The following is a 23,961-nucleotide window of genomic DNA, read 5'->3' as shown; positions in this document are numbered from 1 at the left end:
ATAGAGCACTTTTAGGTGCATTATCCCCTTCAATTGTCAGTACAAGATGTGCAGTCAAAATCATTAAAGCTGTTTTACACATAGGGCAAATGAAAAGCATTTGGCAAAGGCTGAGTGGTTTTCTCAGATTGGCAGAGCCTGGGTCTAAAATGGAATGTGAATCTTAAATTCAGGCCTTCAGACTATTATAAATAATAGCTCTACTTCACTAGCAGTATCTATTACAGCACTTCATTCCTACAACACACCATGAGGTAAGCAATATTTTTAACAGGTAAGGAAGCAGAGAATTAAATGATTTATCCAAGGTCACACATCTAGGAAGTAAAATAAGGAGCCCAGAGTGCCAATGCAGGCATTAGGAGGTATCAAGGTAACTTCCATTATTTTACTAGCATAAGACTGACTGGAATCGATGTACATTCCTTGTCTATTTTAATGAAATCATTGTGCAAATAAGTAACAATTTTAGAATGGTCCATTACACCTTCTTTTCTAATAGGGTTTCAGATTTGGTAGTACAAGAGAACCATTTCTTACCTTCACTCCCGACTCTGCTCTCTGACTAGTTTCTCCCTTAATTTGCAATGTCAGGGTGCCTAACTCTGCTAGGAAGCAATCAACTTCCTACTTCTCCTGTTCTTCCTTCTATACTCTTGCTGTCACTTTTACCCAACTCTGATAAATTTTATTTTATATTTATTTGCAATTATATCCTGGCAACACAGACACAACTGGCAGGGAGGTTGGGGAGTGGGTCACCACAATGTCATTGATCTCATCACAAATCTAGATTCCCAGCATCAACTAAGGCATTAATACTATTTAATAACCCTTGTCAGAAGCTCAACACCTGCTCCCATGTCTCTATGGCTGCTATCTCAAAGCCTTCCTTCTGATGTTCTCCAGCCACACAATCATAACTCTCCACAGGTGAACTTTTCTTGGACTTGACTGAAGAGAGTGAACCATACACAAAGCACAGGGACTTACCTGTCATCACCTCATCTTGAACCAGTACTGCAATTTGTCCTTCTGTTTCCAAGGTATTCCTCCAGTGGTTCTCTTTCCCTCTTCTCATCTTTCACCATCGATTGCCAATCATCTTTCTAATCACTTTAAGATGATTGGCACTACTTTCATGAACACTCAGGCACATGCTAAAATCTTTTGTCAGTTTCCAAATTACAACCCCTATAACTTCTTTGATCACCTCTATTTTTAATATACATTCTGACAGAAGAGAGGTCCAATTCCCTCCCCTTTCAAACAGAAGCATTTGTCTTCTACCAAAGGAGGGGGAAAAACATTGCAAAAGCTTGCAAAATTATGTTCATTGTAGTAGTTGCCTCAAACTAAAGATAAAGGGAGGGGTGTAGGAAAGTTTGGGGTGATGGAAATAGTCTCTGTCTTAATTATAGTGGTGATTTCCTATCTGTCAAAACCCAGTGAATTGAACATTTTAAAAGGGCACCAATTACTGCACATAAATTACACCTCAATAAAGTTGATTAAAAAATAAACTCAATATGACAAGGGTTCTAACATTTTTAAGAGAACAAAGAAAGTAAGTAAAGGAAAGTACACTGGAGTTATTAAAAGGTGAAATATGATTAATTACACATCCAGATGCTGAAGTGAAATGTGAGTTTCTCTTCAACCAAGTCAGAAGAGAAATAATAGTGGATTAGAGACATTTTTTCTTGGTACACTGATTCAATCAAGAATACTTCACCTAGTCCTCACAGATGAGATTTTAGGTAATGGACATATTTGAAGAATGTAGAAATAGCAATTGATTGACAATTTCACATAGCACCTTCTATTTAGAAAATAAGTATATAATCATTATTACTCAATGAAAGTGTTTCTATAGCCACTGCTTCACCCTGGATTGGGCTTGTTTTCTAACAATATAACACACTCCAGGACTAGATAAGGTCTGAAGAAAAATGGCCTTCCACATGCCAGGCACTTTATCCATGTAATCTCATTTTGTCTAACATGCATAATAAAAGCTTCTTAGGCGAAATGAGATTACTTGTGTAAAGTGGTTACTTAACACAGCTAATAAACAGTGGGATCAGAATGAGCTCCAGAATGTGTCAATCTTTAGCATCTATCTACTGTGCCACTGATATCAAGGAGCAGGTTGTCCAAAAGTTCATTAAATGATTTCTCACAGACATCAATTATCTGAAGAAGTCATTGGCAAATGCTGGGTCACAGGCAATCTGTACTTACAGTCTCCAGTGTGTGCACGGAGTACCAATAGTCTATAAGACTATGAGGGAAACAAATCCACTTTTGATATCATGTTATTCAGGAGTCAGTGCTGTCTTGCCTTGTAAAGCCAACTTGGATTCTCTTCTGGTCCTCTCTAATGGCCCAAATCAGAAGACAGACTCCAAGAAAACATCAGTGTGGATTCTACATTTTGGGCTATTATTTGTTGAATCCCAAATGTTCCTCACAGTATTACATAGAAGAGAAATGGATGACAAATTTCCTTAACCGAAATAACCTGACTTAATAAAAACTGAACTTTATATGTGCATAGAATATGTGTTGCAGCAAAATATACTCTCAAAAGCTCAATTAATTCTTTGTTGTGTAGGAGTGAACCCCACAAAGCTGACACCGGTAGATACAAAAGGAAGTGAAAGAAAAAGGAACCTCCCTTTTCTCCTGGAAGCCAGCCATGCTTCTAACTCCTGGTTTGTGCGACTCTCTCTCTCTCTCTATCTCTAGTAAATAAATACATTGTTTTCCTATAGCATTGACTATCATTAATATTGCTGGATGTAGTTACTTAGTATTACATATTGAGGCAATGGAAAGATTTCAGTTTTATCTTTAGTTAAGCCAATTTAGAACCATTCTCTGACAGCAATGAGCAACTAACTCAGCTATTCCCTATAGAACCTCAAAATTGGAGGTATCATATTAGTGTAAAACAAAATGGGAAGATTCCTTGGATTTTCTCACATTTGTACATTTCCTGAATTCTTGCATCTCCACCTTCAAACTGTATCTCAAACTGTACTATTTCCCCAACCCCAATGTCCACACTTAGCAGTGATTCCTTAGCTCATCCATCTGCCTTCGCCCTTACCTTCCCACTGGACTGTTAAGAGACTAAAGTAAAGACCTCTCTGAAATACAGCTCTGAACCATTTCAAGCCTTCTCATAGGACTCAGATTTAAAACAAAAGACCTCATAATCACCATTAAGGCCTCTTATTCATGTGTACACATGTACACATCTGAATGCATCATCTACCATCCTCCTCCTCTCTCCATAGCACTTCTAGCAATGCCTGTAATACTCCACTATCCTGCTTGGACCCTTTGGTACTGGCTATTTCCTCTATCTGGAAACTGCTTGTTCAACATATCCCGTGACTCAGTCACTCCATTCCATCTTGGCTTGAATGATACTTTTGAGAATGTGCCTGGAACATAGCTTAAGTATATTCTGAGTGAACATCGTTGTGTGACTAAAGGAGAGAAATGACTTCAATGCACACAAGAATGAGCATCTTCCTTCTTTAAATACACGCTTGGAAGTATCTATATCTACATCCTCTGCTACTGTTGTTCAGTCACTCAATGCAATGCCAAAATAAACAATAAATTAAACCCAACCGGAACATAGTTGAGTAGTGGGATGTGCATGTCATAAAATTATTCCTACCCTCCTTGACTTAACAGTGTTTATATTATGCAAGTTTTCAAAAGACAATTAATAGCCTGTGATGTACAGAGAGATTACATATAGTCTGTAATTACTTTTTGACATGGAATCGCAAACTGATGGGAAAATTAATGAATATTATTCTTTAGCTTGTTTTCATGGAAAATCACAATTATGGGAAATATTCACAAGGAATAAGATGAGTTTAAGTCCTTCCTTCTCCCATAAAATAGTGCATTAAACTTTCTAATTTCAAATTAAAGGAATTAAAAACTGAAAATGATTCATGGATGTACACCAGCGGAGCATACTCTCAGCCATGAGGCAGCCTATATGAAATATCTGTCTGTAGACTAGCGTATAGCTCTAATTATAAGCCCCAGAAGATGGGGTGTAAGTCACATGAATTAAATGTCAATAATAGCAAAAACATAAGAAGGTAGACCACAAAGAGAGACATACTGGAGAATCCCCTAAGGTTTGGAGTGTCTGTGGGGAAGGCATGGATGAGAGAGAAAAACAGATCATTAGAAACATGTCGCGTCTGCTGCGCGGCCTGTGTCCGAGAACGTGCGGAGGGTGTCGGGGATTGACAACACAGAGACTCGTTCAACGATGTAAAGAAAACTTTAAGCAGGCCCCAAAAAGGTTCAAGAAAACTTCCTAAGAAAGGCTCCCACCAGAGAAGCTTCTGCTCTCTCCTCTACCCTGGCTGGTTCTGCTCTGACCCCAAAAACTGATCTGGGCGTGGCAGAAGAGGCGGTTAGTCTTTGGACAAGGTCAAGGTCAAGGCAGTTTCTGTGGGCAGGCCTTTTCCAGGAACTTAATGCCCCCAGGCATTGTATTGTTTTTAGTAAACATGTTTTTAGTAAACATTGTCTTACAGCTGCCTACTCCCAGGCAGAAGGGGAAGTGGGTCTCTGCTCAAGGTCTGGTGTTCCCACAAAACAGAGTAAGTGAAATCAATAAAATTACTTGAAAGACATGATCTACTTTTGTGTGATTGTACCCACTTATTTAGATAAATCTTTCATCCTTGAACAGGAGTTTTTTTTTATAAACCTGCGTTGGAAATGCCATGTTCCTATATATTACACAGAAAGAAAAATGTACTTTCTCTAGCTGCTGACACTTCCTGATACAGCTGTCCTCACAGAATTACACTGAATCCCACTGAATACGTTGGGGGCCATCACTGAGTAGGCAAATAATTCTTGTAGCCAAAAGTTCTTCTAGATTCATAGTCAGCCCTAGGTGGTTACTTACTGGAGTCATCTCTAATGCTGATTTATGGCTGTATGGTTTATTTGTGGAAATCACACCATGAGCAGCCTCAATGTCCTGTCTCCACCTGGCTTTGCTGTCCATTATTATCCAGTCCAGAACCCTCCAATGGCATCCTGTCACTCATTCTTGAGGAAAGACAAATAGGTAAAATAATCCAAACTAATCTGTAGACTAGCATTTATTATTTTCTACTGAGAATATGACATATCCTCATCTTTGTCACAGTTGTTTGGTTGACACTGCTATGATAATGATACTATTCAGTAGTGTGGGGGTCTATGTGTATGAGCATTCAATGAGCTAATAATATTCATGTAACTGTTTCCCAAAATAAAGAGCTTTTATAGTTGTTGGAATTTCCTTGGATCATTGTGGTTTACTTTTGAAAGAGGAGAAAGTATTCTAACCCAAAAGTCAATCCCCCCACTTCTCCCTCCCTCTCTCTACCATCTCCCTTTTCTTTTCCTTTCTCTCCAAATCATTATCCAAACACAAGATAAAATGACAGACACATGGGACAATATGACTGATTTATGCTTATCATTTTGAATTTCATACAATCTATTTAGAAAAATGAAACCTCCCTAAAGAGATGAGTGTACTGTTCATTGCTTATTATAGAAAAGACTTAGGAAAATGGATTCTATCACCCAGCTCCTAACATACCTCCTGTTCATTTGTGTAGACTATGACTCATGACTCGGGAGTCAAGCTTACAGAAAGACTAGATGAGAATGATCCTCTCAGAAGCACCTAACTGTTAAAAGCTTGTTACTAACATTCCTCTTGATTAGAAATACATACCCAATCAACTTCCAAGAAACTATCGTTTGACTGTGTCATCTCAAGATGATAAATAAATTTAACTGCATATGTTTCCCCTTGATTCACAAATGAGCAATCATGGAGAAAGGCCCATGTATTCACAGAAATGCAAACATATTTTCTGTGAATTACGTTCTAACAAGATCAGTGTGACTCATACACTTCCTTAGTTTGTGTGTAAGCCTCTGGATCGCTGGTCATTGTAAACTCAAAATATTAGCAAAGTCACTTTCTCCAACAGCCTGAGCTTATGATGGCCTCTTCTTTCCCCCACTTAGATCTAAGGAAACAAAGAATCTTTTAAGTTTGAAGTACAAAATATTAAAATTCTAATAAAACCTAATGTGTAAAGGATTGCTGACATTCCTATTATCAGTAAGAGATTCGTATATTTCCTATATAAGTCTAAAATCTCAAAAAAATCCTATAGCTAGTAAGCTACTTGAATAAACCAAGATAGGCAATTGATATCTTGTGGAAAATACTGCAGCAGTGTGTAGGCTCTATCAACTCTTTATTTTATCATTCAATATGAGACAATATTCTGTTCTCCATCTTTATGAAAGCAATGATGAGAATGGTAACAACACAACTTTGCTTTTTTTCTACCCTACCATGGCACACACCTAGTGTTCAGTAAAGATCTGATCCTATTGTGTTTTTAAGACTGTCCCTAACAATGACTGCTGCTAATCACTATCCAAAATCCATTCCCCGATCCCCTCATATTTAGCTCCACTCATGACTTTATGAAATAAAGACTATATTTATCAGCATCCCTTGCAGCTAAGTAGAGCATGCATGAGAGTTATAGCTAACAGAAACGCAAAAGAAATGCTTTGTATGTGACATCCAAGACAAGCACTTTAAAGGAGAAGGCAGGATTACAGGAAATCATCTCTGCTAGGAAGCATGGGATGAATGCCTTCTACCAACATGCAGAGACATATTAAGAGTGCTATTACTGTCTCAAGTCTGTGTCCATCGCTGAAGGTTTAGATGCAATAAGTCTAGTGTAGAATCTTAAAAGTAAATAAAAAACAGTGTTTCTAAAAGGCAATATAATTTGGACCCAATGTGCCAAGCCTCATTCATCTAAAATACAAAGGGTAAATCAACATTAAATACTACATTGGAAGCACTGCAAAATGAACAACCCTCAGGCCATCCCTAAAACACCCAAGCAATCTTTGACCATATAACACAGAGAACATATTTTCTGCCAGACGTGAGATGAATATGAAAAGATCCTTGGTTTCTTTTCTTCCTGCATGAAGAGCTATTTTGTCATTTACAATAATTATTACAGATACACGTCTCTTATTCTGTTTCTCACACTTAAACTCTCCATAGGCAAATTCTAGATTATTCCTAATTGCATTTGTACCACAGTTAGCAGCAGAAGCAAGAAGGCATCAACAAAAGGACCATTATGAAGTCCTCTGTAGTTTCTTGGGAATCTCCAGGTTTGTGACACATCTCTATGCAGCAACCTCTATGACATCATTGCACAGACATCAAAGACCAAAGATCATCTACTATCAGGCTTCTCCTCTGGCATGATTCTGTCATTGTAAATCTGGTAATATCTGGAGATATTTTCAGGTATCATAGCTGTGTATGCTATTGCTGATAAATATCCTGTAAGAAACACCCCCACAATAAAAGTGTTATCTAGTACAAAATGTCATCATGCAGAAACTGAGTCATTTGGTTCCAAAGCATACTAAGACATAAATATTGATATTTCCCTAAATACACATTCTCTAAGAAGCATCTCCCATCTAGCAGAAACAAGTTCTCTGATGAAAGAGTACCTGTTTCTCAATTCTACCCCAAACCGGTCTTCAGACATTCACCCTCCACTTATGTGAGCCAGCGCAGTGGAGCAGGACAGAGCTCTACATCCGATCCTTTGAGCCTGAACCACTGATCAGCACTGAACAACAGGCAACCTAGGCCACCTCTACCAGCGTTTCCTTGTCTACACACTAGAGGGATGAGGGTTGTAGAAAGATTTGTCACACCACTACAAAAATTAAAGTAACTAATCCAGATAGTTTCCGGACACAACCTGGTACATAGTAAGTAATAAATAAGATAATGCTACTTTTCACAAAATTCAATCAATGCATGTTTTATGGCGTTCAGAATATAAAAGATCTCTTCTTTTCCACATTTTCATTTGCTATGCCCTTTTCTTTCACCCCATTTTAATCACAGTCTGACAGATGGCAGGGTGCTATTTTTTTATAATCTATGGGCACAGATAACAGTCGGAGGCACCTTCGTGTTGCTGGCTTAATTTCTATCGTTCTTCAAACAACTTATCCACCCCGGTATTTTTTCCCTGGGAGCAATTTTTCCATAAGCATACAAACACTCTTTCTTTTCACATAAAATAGAACCATAGAGAACTATACCTCACTTCCTGTAATAATTGCGTTATTAGTTTGCACAATGTTGGTAATACCAAGAAAAATAAATACTACAAATTTCTACAACGCTCTGCACAGTGGCACTGTGCTGGGAGGGTTAGAGAAAATGCCAGTAGCTGCTGTCATCTCATCCTAAGCGATGCCTCCTTGCTTTTTTGCAAACTAAGTTTTTAAAGCTGTTTGCACAAATGTTCCCATTTGAAACATCTATGTCCATTCTCCTTCCGCCATCCTTCAGTCCTGCCTGCCTACCAGCAACACATAAATTGGCTACTTTTATCTGTATGCTGCCGAGCACTGAGAGACCTTATGTGACTGGCACTTTGATGGGCACTTCACTTTCATTGTCTCTTAAGTCGTTTGCAATACACATTGTTATTCCTGTTTCATACCAGAGACTGTGGCTCCAGTCAAGAGACTTGCCCTTAATAAGTGATGGAACCCAAAGCCCTAGCCCAGGCTACTGAATAGCCATGCCACTTCCACTAATGTTCCCCTGCCAGCCTGTGCTTGACACCACTATAGCACCCCCACAAAACAAAGCACAGCACTTAATAGAATCCCTACATGCTCAGCTGATCTTGTACATGGGACAGTTATCACTCTATCACCTCTCTCGTTGCCTTCTGTAGGGGACAGGGGAGTAAAAGGGTCCCCTCCACCATGAACTCCTCTTCTAATCCCCTGAGGCTGTTCTGATGGAATTTCTCACCGAGTAATGAAGTACTGAAAAAGAAGAAAGAAGGCCAAATTCTCGCTCAGTAAAAGGAAGTTTGTTTCACTTGATTATTCTCCGATATCTGAAGTGCTAGGAGACACTTCTGCATTAATTCTGGGCATGTGTGGAGATAACCTACCCTTCAGCCTGACTTCCCACTTTAAAAATTTACATTTCATCAGAGAGACACATATAATAAATTTGCTGTATTAAAAAAAAAGGAACTTCTTATTTCTCCATTTTCTCTCACTGGCGTGACAAGATTGTGGAGTGTTAAGTTATAGAAGAGAAAGGAAGTGAAACGGCCCCTCGGGCCACACTTCTGCAAGGGACAGTAAGGGAGTCCAGGAACTAGGAAGCTCCTTGAAGTCAGAATAAAGTGCAGATAACAACCATCATTCAACCAATCCTTTGATTCCCCCATGTTCCTTCCTCCCATGTCAAGGCACTAGTAAAGAACTGTTGACTTCCTTTGAAATGCATCTTAAATCACCCATGCTGTGAATATTTACTGAATGACAGCTGTGGGCAAAAAACTATGCTATGTATCATGTTGTCCTGCGTGAGTGAGTGAGTGTGTGTGTGTGTGTGTGTGTGTGTGTGTGGTGTGGTGTGTTCATGGTGTGTATGTGTGTGTGGTGTGTGTGGTGTGTGGGAGGGTGTAGTATTTGTATGGTGGTGTGCTGTATGTGGTGTATGTATGTTTGTGGTGTGTGTATTGTGTGTGGTTCTAGCAGTGTGGAGGTGTGGAGGTGTGCTGTGAGTATTATGGTGTGGGGGATGTACTGTGTGTGTCTGGTGTGTATGGTGTATGTATGCGTGATATGTGTGTGTGGTGTGTATGTGTACGTGGTGTGGTGTGGCATGGGAGGTGGCTGTGTGGTGTGTTTATGGTGTGTGTGGTGTTTTTGTGGTGTGTGTGTGTGAGAGAGAGAGAGAGAGAGAGAGAGAGAGAGAGAGAGAGGTATGTTGTCTGTGTGGTGTGTGTGTAGTGGGTGGTGTGTGTGCATGTGGTGTGTGTATACCTGTATGGTGTGTATATATATGTGTATCTGTGTGTGCATGCCTGCATAAGGCACATAGGTAGTGCATATATACTTATTAAACTAGAGACAATTCTCCTCATAGCCTTGCAGGTTAGTAATTGATATCAGATGTGCACAATACAATATGACCTTATTAGACAATCACAATGGAAGGCCTAGTGCAATTCACAAAGATTTCATGGAGAAGATGAAACCTAAAACTGCCTGGAAGAATAATATGCTCTGAGGATAGGATATCTATTCCTCTTAATACATATATTCTTTCAAATATAAATTCAGTAATTTAATCATGGCTTCTATGGCAGCTATGTGTGAAAAAGGTAAATAGGCATTTAGGGAATTGCCATTACTAGGGTTGAAATTTTCATTTTGTATGCTCAGCCATGACCATTGGGTGGGTTTTCAAGACCTCAGTATTCTCCTTCCAAATTATTTAGCATGCCTCTTTGTAATACCTCACTCGAGTCATCTCATTTCCCTTTAGGGTCCTTACTTCCTACTTTTTTCTGATCTACGTTTGTCTTCTAAGCCTTCTCTATTGAATACATCTTAGTTCTTACAGTTCCTACCCAGTGTCTTCTTCTGGGTTCCAAGTGCTTAAGCCGACGAACACTGGAGCATGTCTGTGCCTGGAAGTGAATGCCGGCTCTGCCACTAGTGAGCTACAAAACCATGGCAAAGACAGGCATTCTTTCCCTTGTTTTCCTTTCATCTGAAGTCCAGATACAGTCGTTACTGTTCTCATCATTACAAGAACAGAATTCAAGACAGATGAATTTAAGGGAAGCTCTATTGATTCGGGTTCATAACTTCATAGCTCCGGAGGGTTTGGTACACAGTTGCTTGACCCTGAACACCTGGATAGAATGTCTAGGAGGTGGGCTGGTAGAGCTGGGGTTTCAGAATGAAGCAGATAAAAGAGAATATAAAAAGGAACTTGATGCCTGGCAGTGGTGGCGCACGCCTTTAATCCCAGCACTCGGGAGGCAGAGGCAGGTGGATCTCTGTGAGTTCGAGGCCAGGACAGAGAAACCCTGATTCGTAAAAACCAAAAAAAAAGAAGGAACTTGATTAGCACAGGGCCCCAAGAGCAGCCTCCTAATGACCTACTTCCTCCAGATGGGCCCTGCCTGCTGCTTTCCACTACATCCCACTTACCTGCCATATTATGAACCTATTAAAGCATTTATTCAGTAACTATGTCAGAGCCCTCATAATCTGTTTGGGTCTGGAAACAATTAACAGATACACCACAAGGTGTGCTTCACTTATCTCTTAGGTGTTTCCCAAACTAACGAACTTGATAAGATTAATCGTCACAAGGATTAATAAAAGTCAATGCCCCAAACTATCGAATTGAATATTAAACAAAAAGATACTTAGAGTGATGCCTTGCAGCAAATAAGTGATAAATAAATGATACCTGTGTATGTTAGAGGATATTTCTTTACAAGACATGTTTTCCCCTTTCTTAATAATGTCCTGTCATTTTTCTGCCAGGAAACCATCTCTCCTGAAGTCTGTCTGCACTGCTAGGTGCTAATAAAACAAACCCAGTATCTACATGAACATATTCATTCTCCCTCCCTGGAAACCTGAAGATTGGAGCTCAGAATATCTGGTGATGTTGCCTATGAAGACTTGAATAGGTATCTGCTCTAGGGACTCTCAAAGCAATCTTCCTTAAAACTTGATGGTTTAATTCTTCACATATGTGTGCTTCTCCAGACTCTATGGTTGAATTTCTCCTCTGCTTAATCTTGCTCAAGTTGTTTTCAAATATTTACAACAAACTAGTTTATATATCAATCACCTTATTCTAAAGAAAAGCCAAGGCTCTTCCCTCTTTCCCCCACCCCTGCCTGCCCTAACACCCCACCTCTCGAAAAGAGGTCTCTTTAATTATCTTAGATTTACCCATTGTCTCCCACCCCTCCAACCAAATGCTTTCTGGACTATTATCCATGTTCCTGCTGATACCCTCTCCTTCTGCTCCAGTAGCTCCCCTCTCGCTGATTTACCCGTCCTTTATGCAATAGTGTATTGTACCTTTATACTCAGATGGATTGGGCTGAACATTTAGAGGAAGAGCGGGACATCAGAAGTACTAACAGTACAGTCTGTGCTCAGTCACTGCCACCTACCAGTGTTTCTTGACTCTTTATCAGACCAGATGGCTTTCTGATTTGAAATTCTGCCTTGTACCTTCCAGTGTGTAGCAGAGTGTTTATATGCAATGGACTAATAAGCCTCTTAAGTAAAGAAGCTAAGCCTTACTCGTCAAACACCCTAGATATATATTAGTTAGCTACCTGGTCAAACTCAACCAGAAAAGTTTAAGAATTTCCACCCCCTCCCATCACTCTAAGTCCTACTCTGTGCGAACTTCTCAGGCATTTGCATAAACTGTGGTTTTCTCTTTGATCTCCATAATTATGATGTTTTTTAATGTAGCCCTTTGCTATTAAACAGAGCAGTGTTATATGTCTGAAATCAATGAAAGAATGGTTTTCTGTGGTTTTAAGAGACATAGTAAGACAAATCTTCAGTGCATATGGGTAGTGATTGGTTTATGACATTCGCCAGTTCCTCCCAAAATTAAGCCTAATCAGGAAACAGCAGCATGGAACAGACCTAGCGAGTTTCTCTCCTGCCATCTGGTCTGATAAGGAAGTCAAACATTAGTAGGTGGCAGTGGCTAAGGACAGATAGTACTAATAGTACTTTGGATATCTCTTTCTTCTCCTCTGAATACTGAGCACATCCATCTGAATTTAAGGGCCTTCCAGCAGTCTTCAGGAAGGAGGATTTTTTGTAAGCTCTAAGCCCAATTCCTAACATATTCATGAATCTCAACAGTGAGTTGTGGTATTTCTGAAATTTAACAGGAAGTCCTGGAAGAATCATTTAGATTTGAGTGACAACAGCCTTAAAGTATTATTGCTTTCCTCATCATTTGTAATACATCACAGTTACTGTGATAGTTAATTGTGGTTGCCAACTTGACACACCTGGGGAGAGGGTGCCTCAGTTGAAGATTGCCTCTATCAGATTTTCCTATGGGCATTAACCAGGTGCAGTGACTTCAAGTCTTTCTGAGACAATGGAAGGAAGGAAGAAAGATGCCAACCAGAATCCTTTCCCATCTCTCTACAGAGAAAGAAAGACACCTGGCCGGGCACCAGACAGCCTTTCACACACATTATCAAGTGTGACTCCCACAATAGTGATGCTGCATACCACCCAAATTATCTGTGCCAGGTGTTAGTGGGCTTTTTACTTGGCTTTCCCTTAGCATCTACTGGCCTCCTTAATATATAGATTCTTAAACCTCAGGCACTTGATAAATAGTGGATTGTATAACAAAACCCATTAACATCTATCACCGAATCTACCATCAGCCCAAGCCAGTCACCAGGGAATGGAGATTTGCTGAGGCACACTCCATTACACTGAGATCCAGTGGAAACCCAGGGACTGGAGAGTCCTATAAAACCTCTCCATTAGCTATATTGGGCCTGTATGGCCTTCTTCCTCTGTTCCTAACACAGTCCTCCAGCCTAGCATGCTGCCTGCCATGAACAGCTCGCGTTCTTCAAGTAAATCTCTTGTCTACTTCATATTTCCTCCATTTTAATGGAAATATTGAAAAGTTTTTGAATTTTTAAGTTATCAGACAAGATAATGTACTTCATTGTGGCATTTTATACTTACTTTGCTACATTGTTTATCTACTCCCTTTTCCCTCTCCCTTCATATTCCCCTTGACTCCTCTTGCTGGTCCCCTTCCTCCACACAATACACCCCCTTCTGCTTTTCTGTCACATACATTTCATTACCTTCTCTGTTTTATCCCATACCTACCTTTAGTCTCTTCTTCCCTTGTCATGGTTCCCTTTCTAGTTTCATCTCTCTCTCTCTCTCTCTCTCTCTCTCTCTCTCTCTCTCTCTCTCTCTCTCTCTCTCTCTCTCACACACACACACAGTATAGAACACTTCCATGAGAGAAAACATGGTGACTATCTTTCTGAGCCTGGCTTACAATGCTTAAGCTAATGATCCTCAGTGTTATGCATTGTCCTGAAAATGCTAAGATTTCATTCTTTATAGTTAAGTAAACTCCAATTATACATATGTACATTTTCTTTATCCATTTATATTTTGATAGACATCTAGGATAGCTTCATTTCCTAGGTATTATGGCTAGTATTTCTGTGATAAGACCTAGACTTCTTCAGGGATATACTCAGGAATGGTATAGCTAGTTCATATGGTAATGCTGCTTTTAGCTTTGTGAGAATCCTCCATGCTGATGTTCAGAGTACATTTCTACGGACTGTGTATAGTGTTCCTCTTTATCAATGTTTCCTGTTTGTTTTCTTGGTGACAGCCATTTTAACTGGGATGAGATGGAATCTCCCACATAATTCTACCTGCATTTCTACACATTGCATCCATTTTTTTCACTGTGTATTCGTTTCTTAATAGAAACTATTGGCTAGGCTTTTACAACACTAATGAAATTTCTGGAAGTTCATCACTTCTATCTTTTTACTTCTTAAATGTTCAAACTCCTAATCTAGCTATCTATTCTACTTATGCCCCTGCAGAACTGACTGGTTATCCCAAACCTGGATCAGCCATCTCTCTCATCTAGTCCCAAGACAGATATGCATATGACTTCACATCACCCAGTCAGGCCATGCTTACCCAGTTACCTTCCAGCTCTCACTGGCTGACCAACAATAGTTTGACCTAGTTTCCTTAGTAAAGAGAGCAATGTGTACTGGCTTTCTGGTTGCTATGATCTGCCTCATTCCTTATGCCTTATACCAGTTCCTCCAGAGCTTAGAGTATGTACTTGACCCCTTTCATCTTTTGCCTCTCAACTCTCTTTGCCCACACTTTTGACTGACATTTCCTTTCAGAGCTCCATGTGGGTGATATATCTGCCTTTCATCATTTGCTCTTTACATTTCAATATTTATAAAAATTACTCCTTTTGAGTCTTCAGTTCCCACACACTAACCTAATAAAAAGGGTTTGCAACCTCTTGACATTGTGACATCTCTCAAGAAATTCATCATTTAAGTATCTAGTAGTATTCTACCAAGCACATGCCATTTTCTACATATAATAAGAATCGTGGATCCTACAGAGGTAAGTAAAATACCTTCTACAGAAACAACACAGCCAGCAAGATGAAACATGAGCAGCAGAACAATGGACACAAGACATGAGAAAACAAAGAATTCTAAGAGGATGGAGGAAGAGGAGGATTATCTCTCCTAGGATTCACAGGACTTTGCCTTATGTTCCTAAATAGGTTGTAGTTCAACTCCTTTGTTACTATTCCTTTTGCTTTCTCTACAGACCATTATTACTCTTGTAATACAATATAACCAGTATGTTGAATGACAGAGAAGCTCCTATTATTATCATATTTTAAACAAACAACAATATGTGCTGAGACTGCATTAATTGACACATCCCTAATTCTCTTATTAACATGAAATCCAGTTTTGTTTTCACTACACAGAATGGCAGTCCCATGTTTGGGGTGAAAACACAGAATCTCGTCAGTAGAACAGTGACTATCAGAAAGGTGCATTGTTTGTACATGAATATCCCATACAAGGATGTACACATGTATACATGTTGTCAGTCTAAACAAAAAAACTTAAAATTTCTGTTTTGGGTAACTGCAATATATGGGTGGCCCAACACCCCTTCTCTAGAAAATCCCTTTCTTGCAACAGAAGATATCAATATTCCTATTTGCCACATGGGCACTTTATGCTCAGCATCTGCAGTTGGTTATCTGATACAGGCAAAGGCAAGTAATGTACTCCCATGAGGTTTAGAGTTGATAATGGTCACTTTAATGACACAGCAATATGCAAAACACACAATTTTGAAGCAGATGAACTAAATAGTCAAGGGAGCCTGTCCCCTGAGAGAGATAAAACTAATATGTCAGAGTGTGTAGGCTTGTAATCCCAGCACTTGGGAGTATGGAGAGTTAAAATGCATAGCAAGTTCAAGGCCAGGTTGGGCTACACATGAAATCCTATCTCAACATGAGAGAGAGAGAGAAAGAGAGACAAGAGAGAGAAACAGAGAAACAGAGAGGCAGAGAGACAGAGAGACAGAGACAGAGACAGAGACAGGGAGACAGAGACCTATAGGAAGAGGGTATTCTCCAATCTACTTCTGATATATTTCCTTTTTTGATCTTAATTGTTTTATTGCTTGCTGGTAACATTCACTCACACTCACACACACACACACAATTCCTCTACACAATCATTTTTAATAGATCTATTGGTCATGCTTCTAAAAGGTTAGTTTTGGAAAATGAAAACTCTCATTGGTTACGGTGGTGGTCTTCCCCTAGGGCAGAGCATGCCAATTGGTTCTCCAGTGCCAAATAAACAGCCCTGAAAACATATATACAAATAACTTTATGCACACTGGATAGGTTATATTTATAAATATATATTTATATACACACATACACATATGCATGCAATAAAATTATGAAAAACAGGACATTAATTTGAAGGGGAGAGGGAAGGGGAATTTGAGAGGGTTTGGATGAAAGGAAATGGAAATTGTAATTTTATTATAATCTTGAAAGTGAAAAAGTACAGTGAGCCCAGGGTACAGAACTGTACAGCTCTTCTACCTTAAATATTAGAATCATTCTTGATTATTTAATCCATGGCTTCTCCAAGATCTTTTTCCTATTTCATATCCTCACCCAAATCTGACCATTTCTTCCCTTCAAATATCTTTCACGTCTATATTGTCTTCTTCATTTCATCTGTAACTGCTGCTCTACTCCAATTTATCTTGGTTTAAGGAAATCCTCGTTCCAGTCTCCTCCTAGTGAGATATATTACACGCTGTATACAAACAGATAATCAAATAATACACATCATGTCTCCAGCTTTTAGCTTTCCAATGGCTCTTACTGTTGACTAAGTGAAATAATAAAATTTAACCAGCATCAAATTCTTCTACAACCTAGTTTCAATATACTGTTCCAACTTAAGTATCACTCCTCCCTTGTAGGATATCTGAGTGTCATCTATTTAAATGGGATAACCCCAATGAATATTATGTTAAGCACTAAAATTATGATTTTATATAGTTGATCTTTTATAATGTCAATAACAACTGTTACAGTTTTTAAATGGAACTTCAAATTCTCTGACACCATTGCCATTGAAAGACACTATGTGTTAATGTCTCTAGATTTCTAGGGCCTGGAAAATGAAGCAAATGACCAGCAGCTCACATCATTCACCAAAAGCAGCACTTCAAATTCTTAGAATGAATCAGAAAGAGCACTCAGCCCTCGTCTTGCCAAAGGGGAGGAAGACAAAAATGACAGTGGTGAATGCGATCAATATAATCATTAATAATGAAGTAAACAGGTCATGTGACCTCTTGGGGGAGATGGAATCACTATTGCCAAGTCCACCAATATGAGACACCTGCTACCAGGAGGCTCTAGTGTCATGGAGAAACTAATTGTAGATGGCCCATATGTGTGCCCTAACTGAGATCCCATGTAATGGACAATATTAAGTAGATACACTCTCGTTCCATCTATTAAGTTATATCAAGCAAATGAGCTTCTTGAGTTAAGGATCTAGCTACTGTGAAACAGAGTTAAGTCATTATGGACTCAGCATTTTCAAACTCTTGACCCACAGAATCTATAAGCATGATTGTTTTATTGCTAACACTTAGGATGGTTCTAATTCAGCAGTGTAAACTTAATCAAATGTTGGCAGTAGACCCTTGTCATAAAGAAAGTTTAGAAATATGCAGCACTGAATTTGAGACTAGATTACTGCAACAACTGGAAAAGCATTGGGGATGGCAGAAGTTAGCAGACATCTGTGGCCCTTAAGATGTGGGTAGTGAGGGTTTGAAGGACAATATGGTAAATACTATTAAAAGCCAAATAAGAAGCCCAGGAGATAGTTCAGTGGGTAAGGTGCCATCTATTCTAGCATAAAGACCTTAGTCCAGATCCCCAATAATTGCATAAAAGCCAGATACTATACATGTTTGGTTAGCAGAGACAGGTAGATCCCAAGGGCTCACTGGCCAAACATTCTAGACGAGATGATGATCTCAAGGTGCTTAGAGAGTCCTTTTCTCAAAAACTAACAGACAGTAGAGGAAGACACTTAACAATCTCTGCCCTGCCATGTGCATGTGTGGCTAAGCACAGGCATACATCTACTTGCACATACATGCACACACCTCACAGAAAAAAATTAAGCAGAATAAAAGGAGGTTTTTGTTATATAGTGCAAGAGTGAGTTGCCACTGGATTGCCTTTGGTACCAAGGAAAATAAGTAATGTAACTACAGAAATTAATTTTGTAGTGAAAGAGATTTCCAGAGGAAAACTTGAAAGTGGCATCTGATTCTTCTCACTGGCTGTGGATTTTCTAAAAATAGAAGACGTAAGCTTAAGAATAAACTGCCTAATCCCAAACGAAATTTAGGGAAAGTATAAAAGAGCTAAGGATTCTTTGAATTTGAACTGTAAAAAAGTTCTCCTTCTTAGCCTCATTAGATGGAAGAAGATTATTAAAGAACAGTTTCAAGAAAATAATAATAATACAGATCACCATCATGAAACATGGCCTGAAGCTAAAAGCAAGAGCCAGTGTCCTCTAAGCCCCATGACTCTCTTGAAGTAGCATCCCAAGGCTTTTTCAAAAGAAAAGTGTCTTTACGAAACATTTTTAAAGATGTCTTATGAAGTCTCTCTGTTAAACAATGAGTATATGAGAACCTTGATTCCACAAAGGCTCTACATAGACAAAGGTTTATCTTAGAGACATCTGTGGGTCTAGTGTTGTCTGAGACACGGGATGTAGCCTGGTAGATTAAAAACCTTGATTTTTCATTATATATACTTGCTTAACTATAAAGTTACAGAGCCTGTGGAATCCAATTTTGCACATATGAGAATGGAGCTGAGATGATCCAGTTATAGACACAAACTATTTTGTATTTGGAAAATAATTTCTTCAGAGGCAAAATTAAAAACCCAAAGGATGAGGTCAAATGCCAAGAAAACAACCCACAGGGAACAGCACTGAACCATATCTGAGGAACTGGCAAGACTGCCCAGTTGGATTTCAGAATTGCTACAGGCCATTGCCTGCTGGATCTGCACATTATTTTCTATTCTGGAATACAGATGGCTGTTACAATCATATTCTGACTTCACCGTGGTCTTATAGGTTTGGGGAAGTGGGAGAAAGATAAATTATTTGGTGGTCTTTATAACAGGTCTTCTGGGTGAGGGGCGATAGGCCCAAGAAACCAAATCTGAGTCACCTCATCTGCACCTGGATCTCAGCTTGATTGGAAGGTTGTGGATCTCAAATGTCAGCATATGGTATTATGTTATGTCAGCTGATTCCTATTAGAGAGTATATATTCTATGTGGACTTGGTGTAAATAGTTTGTGAAGAGAGAGCAGATTGCTGATTTTAAAACAAGATCACAAATTCTTTGGCATTCTTTCCATTAAGATCTGGCAAGTATGCCCTGTTCTGTTGAGCCTCAACTATCACTGGTAAGTAACTTATGAAGAAAAATAACTATGACATAGAAACAATTAAATATGACATCAGGAATAGCCCCATATGGCTTTTTATAGCTACTTAAGGCACTTACTTTTGATGTTTATACTAGCTAATTTTATGTCAACTTGATACAGGCTAGAATCATCTGTAATAAGAGAACCCCTATTGAGAAAATGTCCCCATCAGATCAGGCTATAGAGAGACCTGTAGATCATTTTCTTAATTAGTGATTGATATGGAAGGGCCCAGCCCATTACAGATAGTACCATCCCTGGGATGGTCGTCCTGGGTTCTATAAGAAAGCAGAATATGAGGAGCAAATATGAAGATCAGTAGTCTTCCATGGCCTCGGCCTCAGTTCCTGCCTATGGGTTCCTTCCCAGTTTGAGTTCCTGCCTTGACTTCCCTCAATGGATTGTAACTAATACATAAGCAGAATAAAATAAAGAATTCATAAGCCACATAAACCTTCCCAAGTTGCTTTGGCCATGGAATAGAAACCCCAACTAAGCCAGTATTCTAAACTATCTTGTAAGAAAAGGAAACTCCCTGATGCTATACCATATTGTAAGTAAGCCTGGAATATGCACACACTGCAAACAAATGGTATGGCACACAGCCCCAGCGCTATCTCAGGAGACTAACAATAAACCTCCAAGCAATATGATTCCAGGTGATTCTGGCCCTGGTTGTAAGAGGCCAGTCATCATGCCACCCTATCTGAGACCCAGACCGTACTGAGCAGAGACAAGTTGCTTCCACTGTGTGCTCCAATTCCATACCACAGAAGCTCTGAACATAATAAACTGGACCTATTGTGCAAATCCTTTTTACAGTAGTTTGTTTTGCAAGTATAGGAACCAGAACAGCACGGTAAGGGTAGAAGTCATACTTTCAGTTTTCAAACAAGAAAACTAGAAAAGAGAGAGCTTAAGTAATGAACCAAGGTCACAGAGAAGCAAGGCAAGAGCTCAGAAACAGATCTATCTGATGGTAAAACCCCATCTGTAGGCATCTTACCACACCAATTTCCATACAGACTTCCCTACATCTATATTTCTTCCTGATAATATTTCCCCAACCAAGCACAATGTGCACACAAAATCTGCTTCCCTTGGACGGAATCACCATTCAAGGTCCTTCTATCTCTCCTCTCTTCCAGGAGACACATGCCTACAACACAATTGCTAGGAATTTCTCTGTCTTCTAGTGGTCTTGGGATTGCTTTCTTCCAACTGGACAATTAATGAATACTAGTGATACCAATTCACAACTGGTGAATTTGTTGTTTTTCTTACATGCATTCCCTGGTTTTTCCTCCTGAATTGTGTTCCTAGATTAAGGCTGAACTCTAACTGTATATAAGATTGCAGCAGGAAATATAAAGCTATGAGGTGGACTGAGCCCAAAAGAACAAAACCAATCTTGAGTATGTTGTCTTGAGAAGTTAATACCAAATGTAAATGAACTGGTCACAACATAACTTCAGCCCATTGACTTTCTTCACAGCATAAATAATGAGCTTACGTGGCACATGCGAGAATGATTATTGCCTCTCACTAGAACACGAGATCTCTATAAATTCGCAGTGTACAGACGTGAGTCAAGTGATACAAGACCTTGCTGTGGGGTAACCCGTCTGTACACTGCGAATTTATGCTGCTCTCATTGGTTGATACCGAAATCTGCTTTGGCCTATAGCGAGGCAGAATATAACTAGGTGGGAAAGCCAAACTCAATACAGAGAGAAAGAAGGATGAGGGAGAAATATAGGGGTTGAGGGAGATGTGGGCCAGCCACCCAAGAAGGATGCCAGCAGACCAGTAAAGCCATGGCCATGTGACAATATATGCATGAATAGAAATGGGTTAATTTAGGTGTAAGAGCTAGTTACTAATAAGCCTGAGCTAGGTCAAGCAGTTTGTAATTAATATTAAGTCTCTGAGTAATTATTTAGAAGCAGCTGTATTCTTCAGGAAAAAACAGAAGTTATCTTATGTGCAATCTCTGAATTCATAAATATTAACACCGTTTAAGAAAAAAATGGTAAGCTGTTTTAGGAATGAATAAACTCAATACATTTACAGATTAGTATTAAATACCTAATTTACATGTGTAACCTCTGTATCAGGGGTATCTTAGACTCTTCATCTTTGTAATTATTTTGAATAGCATTTTGCAAAGTAAAGGTAGCTTGCAAAGCAGATAATGATGGAGTGACAGTGGCTCTAGTACTCACACCTGGGGCATTGTGAGATTCAGCTCCGTATTATTAATATGCTACTCAAGTTCCTACCTCATAGCTCAAACAAAATTGCTGCAGCTTCTGATCTCAAATGACCACCTGGACCTCACATGACCATCCCACAACCAAGATTCTAAAGCTAAACCTCTTCTCTTCCCATCTGCTAAGGGTTGAGAAATGTCATTCCAATGTCATTCCCATGTGCCCCCAGTAATAAAGGGGAAAGTCAGTGAGAAGAAAAACAGATTGCATTTCAAAGGGGGTGACAGAAAGCGAGAGTAGAGTTTCAAACTGTATTTCCACAGTTGATAAACAGGGCTTCCCAATGGCGATTCTGCTTTCCTTTCTACTGATTTTGGTATTTTTAGATGATACAGTCTGATATTTCCTTTCAATTGACCTTTCAATGTTCGCTGCTACTGTGTTTTATCTTCTCTACATTAAAATTACTAAGTATAGACGTTAAAACGCTTACTGATTACTTAAAAATGCTTAACAATAAAAAGTCACATCTGAAAAACTAGAGTGATTTTACAAACACGGCTTAGCAGCAAGCAGAATTATGTAGGGCTGGGGACACTTTCATGGTTTTTTAAGGAAAAGATACCAAACCAAAGCATTTCCAGTATATTTTATGGCAGCTGAGCCACTGCAAGTCAATCACCTACTTTTGAAGACACAGAAGGAAATGGGATGTCTTCATGTTCGTTTTCTGTGTATGGTCCAATGAACTCAGTCTTGAAGGGTTCATAGAAGGCATAGACAAGCATCAGAGGAACTCAACATTTCAAATTATTTTTAAGTCCAAAGAGTAAAATGTCTGCTAGCTCTCTATACTCAGAATTTAGGGTATTGTTTAAAATGACTACCCAGATGAATTCACTCTATAGTGGTTTTTTTTCAATAATGGCATTAATTTTGTATATGAGCAGATTTTTTTAAAGCAAGCTCCACAGTGATTTAAATTAAACCAGTGAGAAAAATTTCTTTAGCCAAAACTATTTTTCGAAATTCAGGGTATTATAGAACTGTGAATCCCTACAGGTTAAAAACATAGATTTCTGTTCACTTATTATGTTATGAGCAAAGAAAATGGAGTATAGGAGCTATATAGTGGGGAAGATCACATGAAATTCTCTCAAAGACATGCAGGTTAAATGATAAAAGAGATTCCCTGAGCACAGTAGAGAAAGCCCAAACCTTGGGAACAAACTGCCTGATTTGACTTGTGGTTTTTGACCCTGGGAAGGTTACTTAAGCTATTTAAACCCCAATTACTCATGTGGGAAAAGAACCACAATGCCTTGGTAATTAATATGAAAATTAAAATAAATGCATGGTTATTGTGGAAGAAATTGAAATGGGGAAGAAATTGCTCATTCAACATGACTCAGACTAGCATGACACAATGCAATAGAAAAGTGCCTAGAATATCTTAGTGTCAGTCAGGAGAGCAATCAAAGATAAGCCACCTGTCTTTACCACAAATTTAATGCAGACAATAACTACAGAACCTCACACTAAGAAAAGTAAATGAAATAACTATACAATGTAGGGTGACAGCTATTCTCTAGTCTCTTGGATTTTAGAGTAGGCTAAGTATTAATAAGTGATGAATATAAACATACAGCAACTGTACAATAAAATGCATGGGCATGACAAATACAAAGTTGAGGCTAGGGTTCCTAAGAAAGAGGATATCAAGGACTCCTGCCAGGGAGATTCAGTTCTATTCACTATCATTTACTTTCTCCTCAGGCCTGGCTAACAGGTATGTGGAGTTCATTGCATCATTGGGTACATTTTGTATACATTTGGGGAAAAAATCACAATTGAAAGATGCAACAGGAATCAAGAAATTTTCCAGAGAAGTCAAGAGCTGTTCCAGGCATACCCAGGCCTGGGGTGGAGACAAGGAAAACCAACATCCATAAAACAGGTGGATGGAGATGGCTAAAGAAAAAGAAAGAAAAAAAGAAGAGAAAAGAAGACTGTAGGGTGAGAAAAGTCTGACCTTGAAACAGGGATTACATTTAACATCCAGTAACTAAAGACATTGTCTGTGTCAGATGTGAAAGC

The 23,961-nt window shown here is 39.0% G+C and overlaps 1 protein-coding gene across 1 annotated transcript in view; it reads right to left on the bottom strand.

Annotated features, from left to right (window-relative positions):
* Trhde (thyrotropin releasing hormone degrading enzyme) overlaps positions 1-23,961 on the bottom strand; it is a 355,084-nt gene that overhangs the window by 317,210 nt on the left and 13,913 nt on the right. The gene's annotated exons all lie outside the window — the stretch shown is intronic.

Source organism: Mesocricetus auratus, unplaced genomic scaffold (genome assembly GCF_017639785.1).
Source record: "Mesocricetus auratus isolate SY011 unplaced genomic scaffold, BCM_Maur_2.0 Super-Scaffold_100011, whole genome shotgun sequence".
Taxonomy (NCBI): Eukaryota; Metazoa; Chordata; class Mammalia; order Rodentia; family Cricetidae; genus Mesocricetus; species Mesocricetus auratus.
Note: the sequence above shows the minus strand (reverse complement) of the source record. Positions and strands in the feature narration are given on the sequence as shown.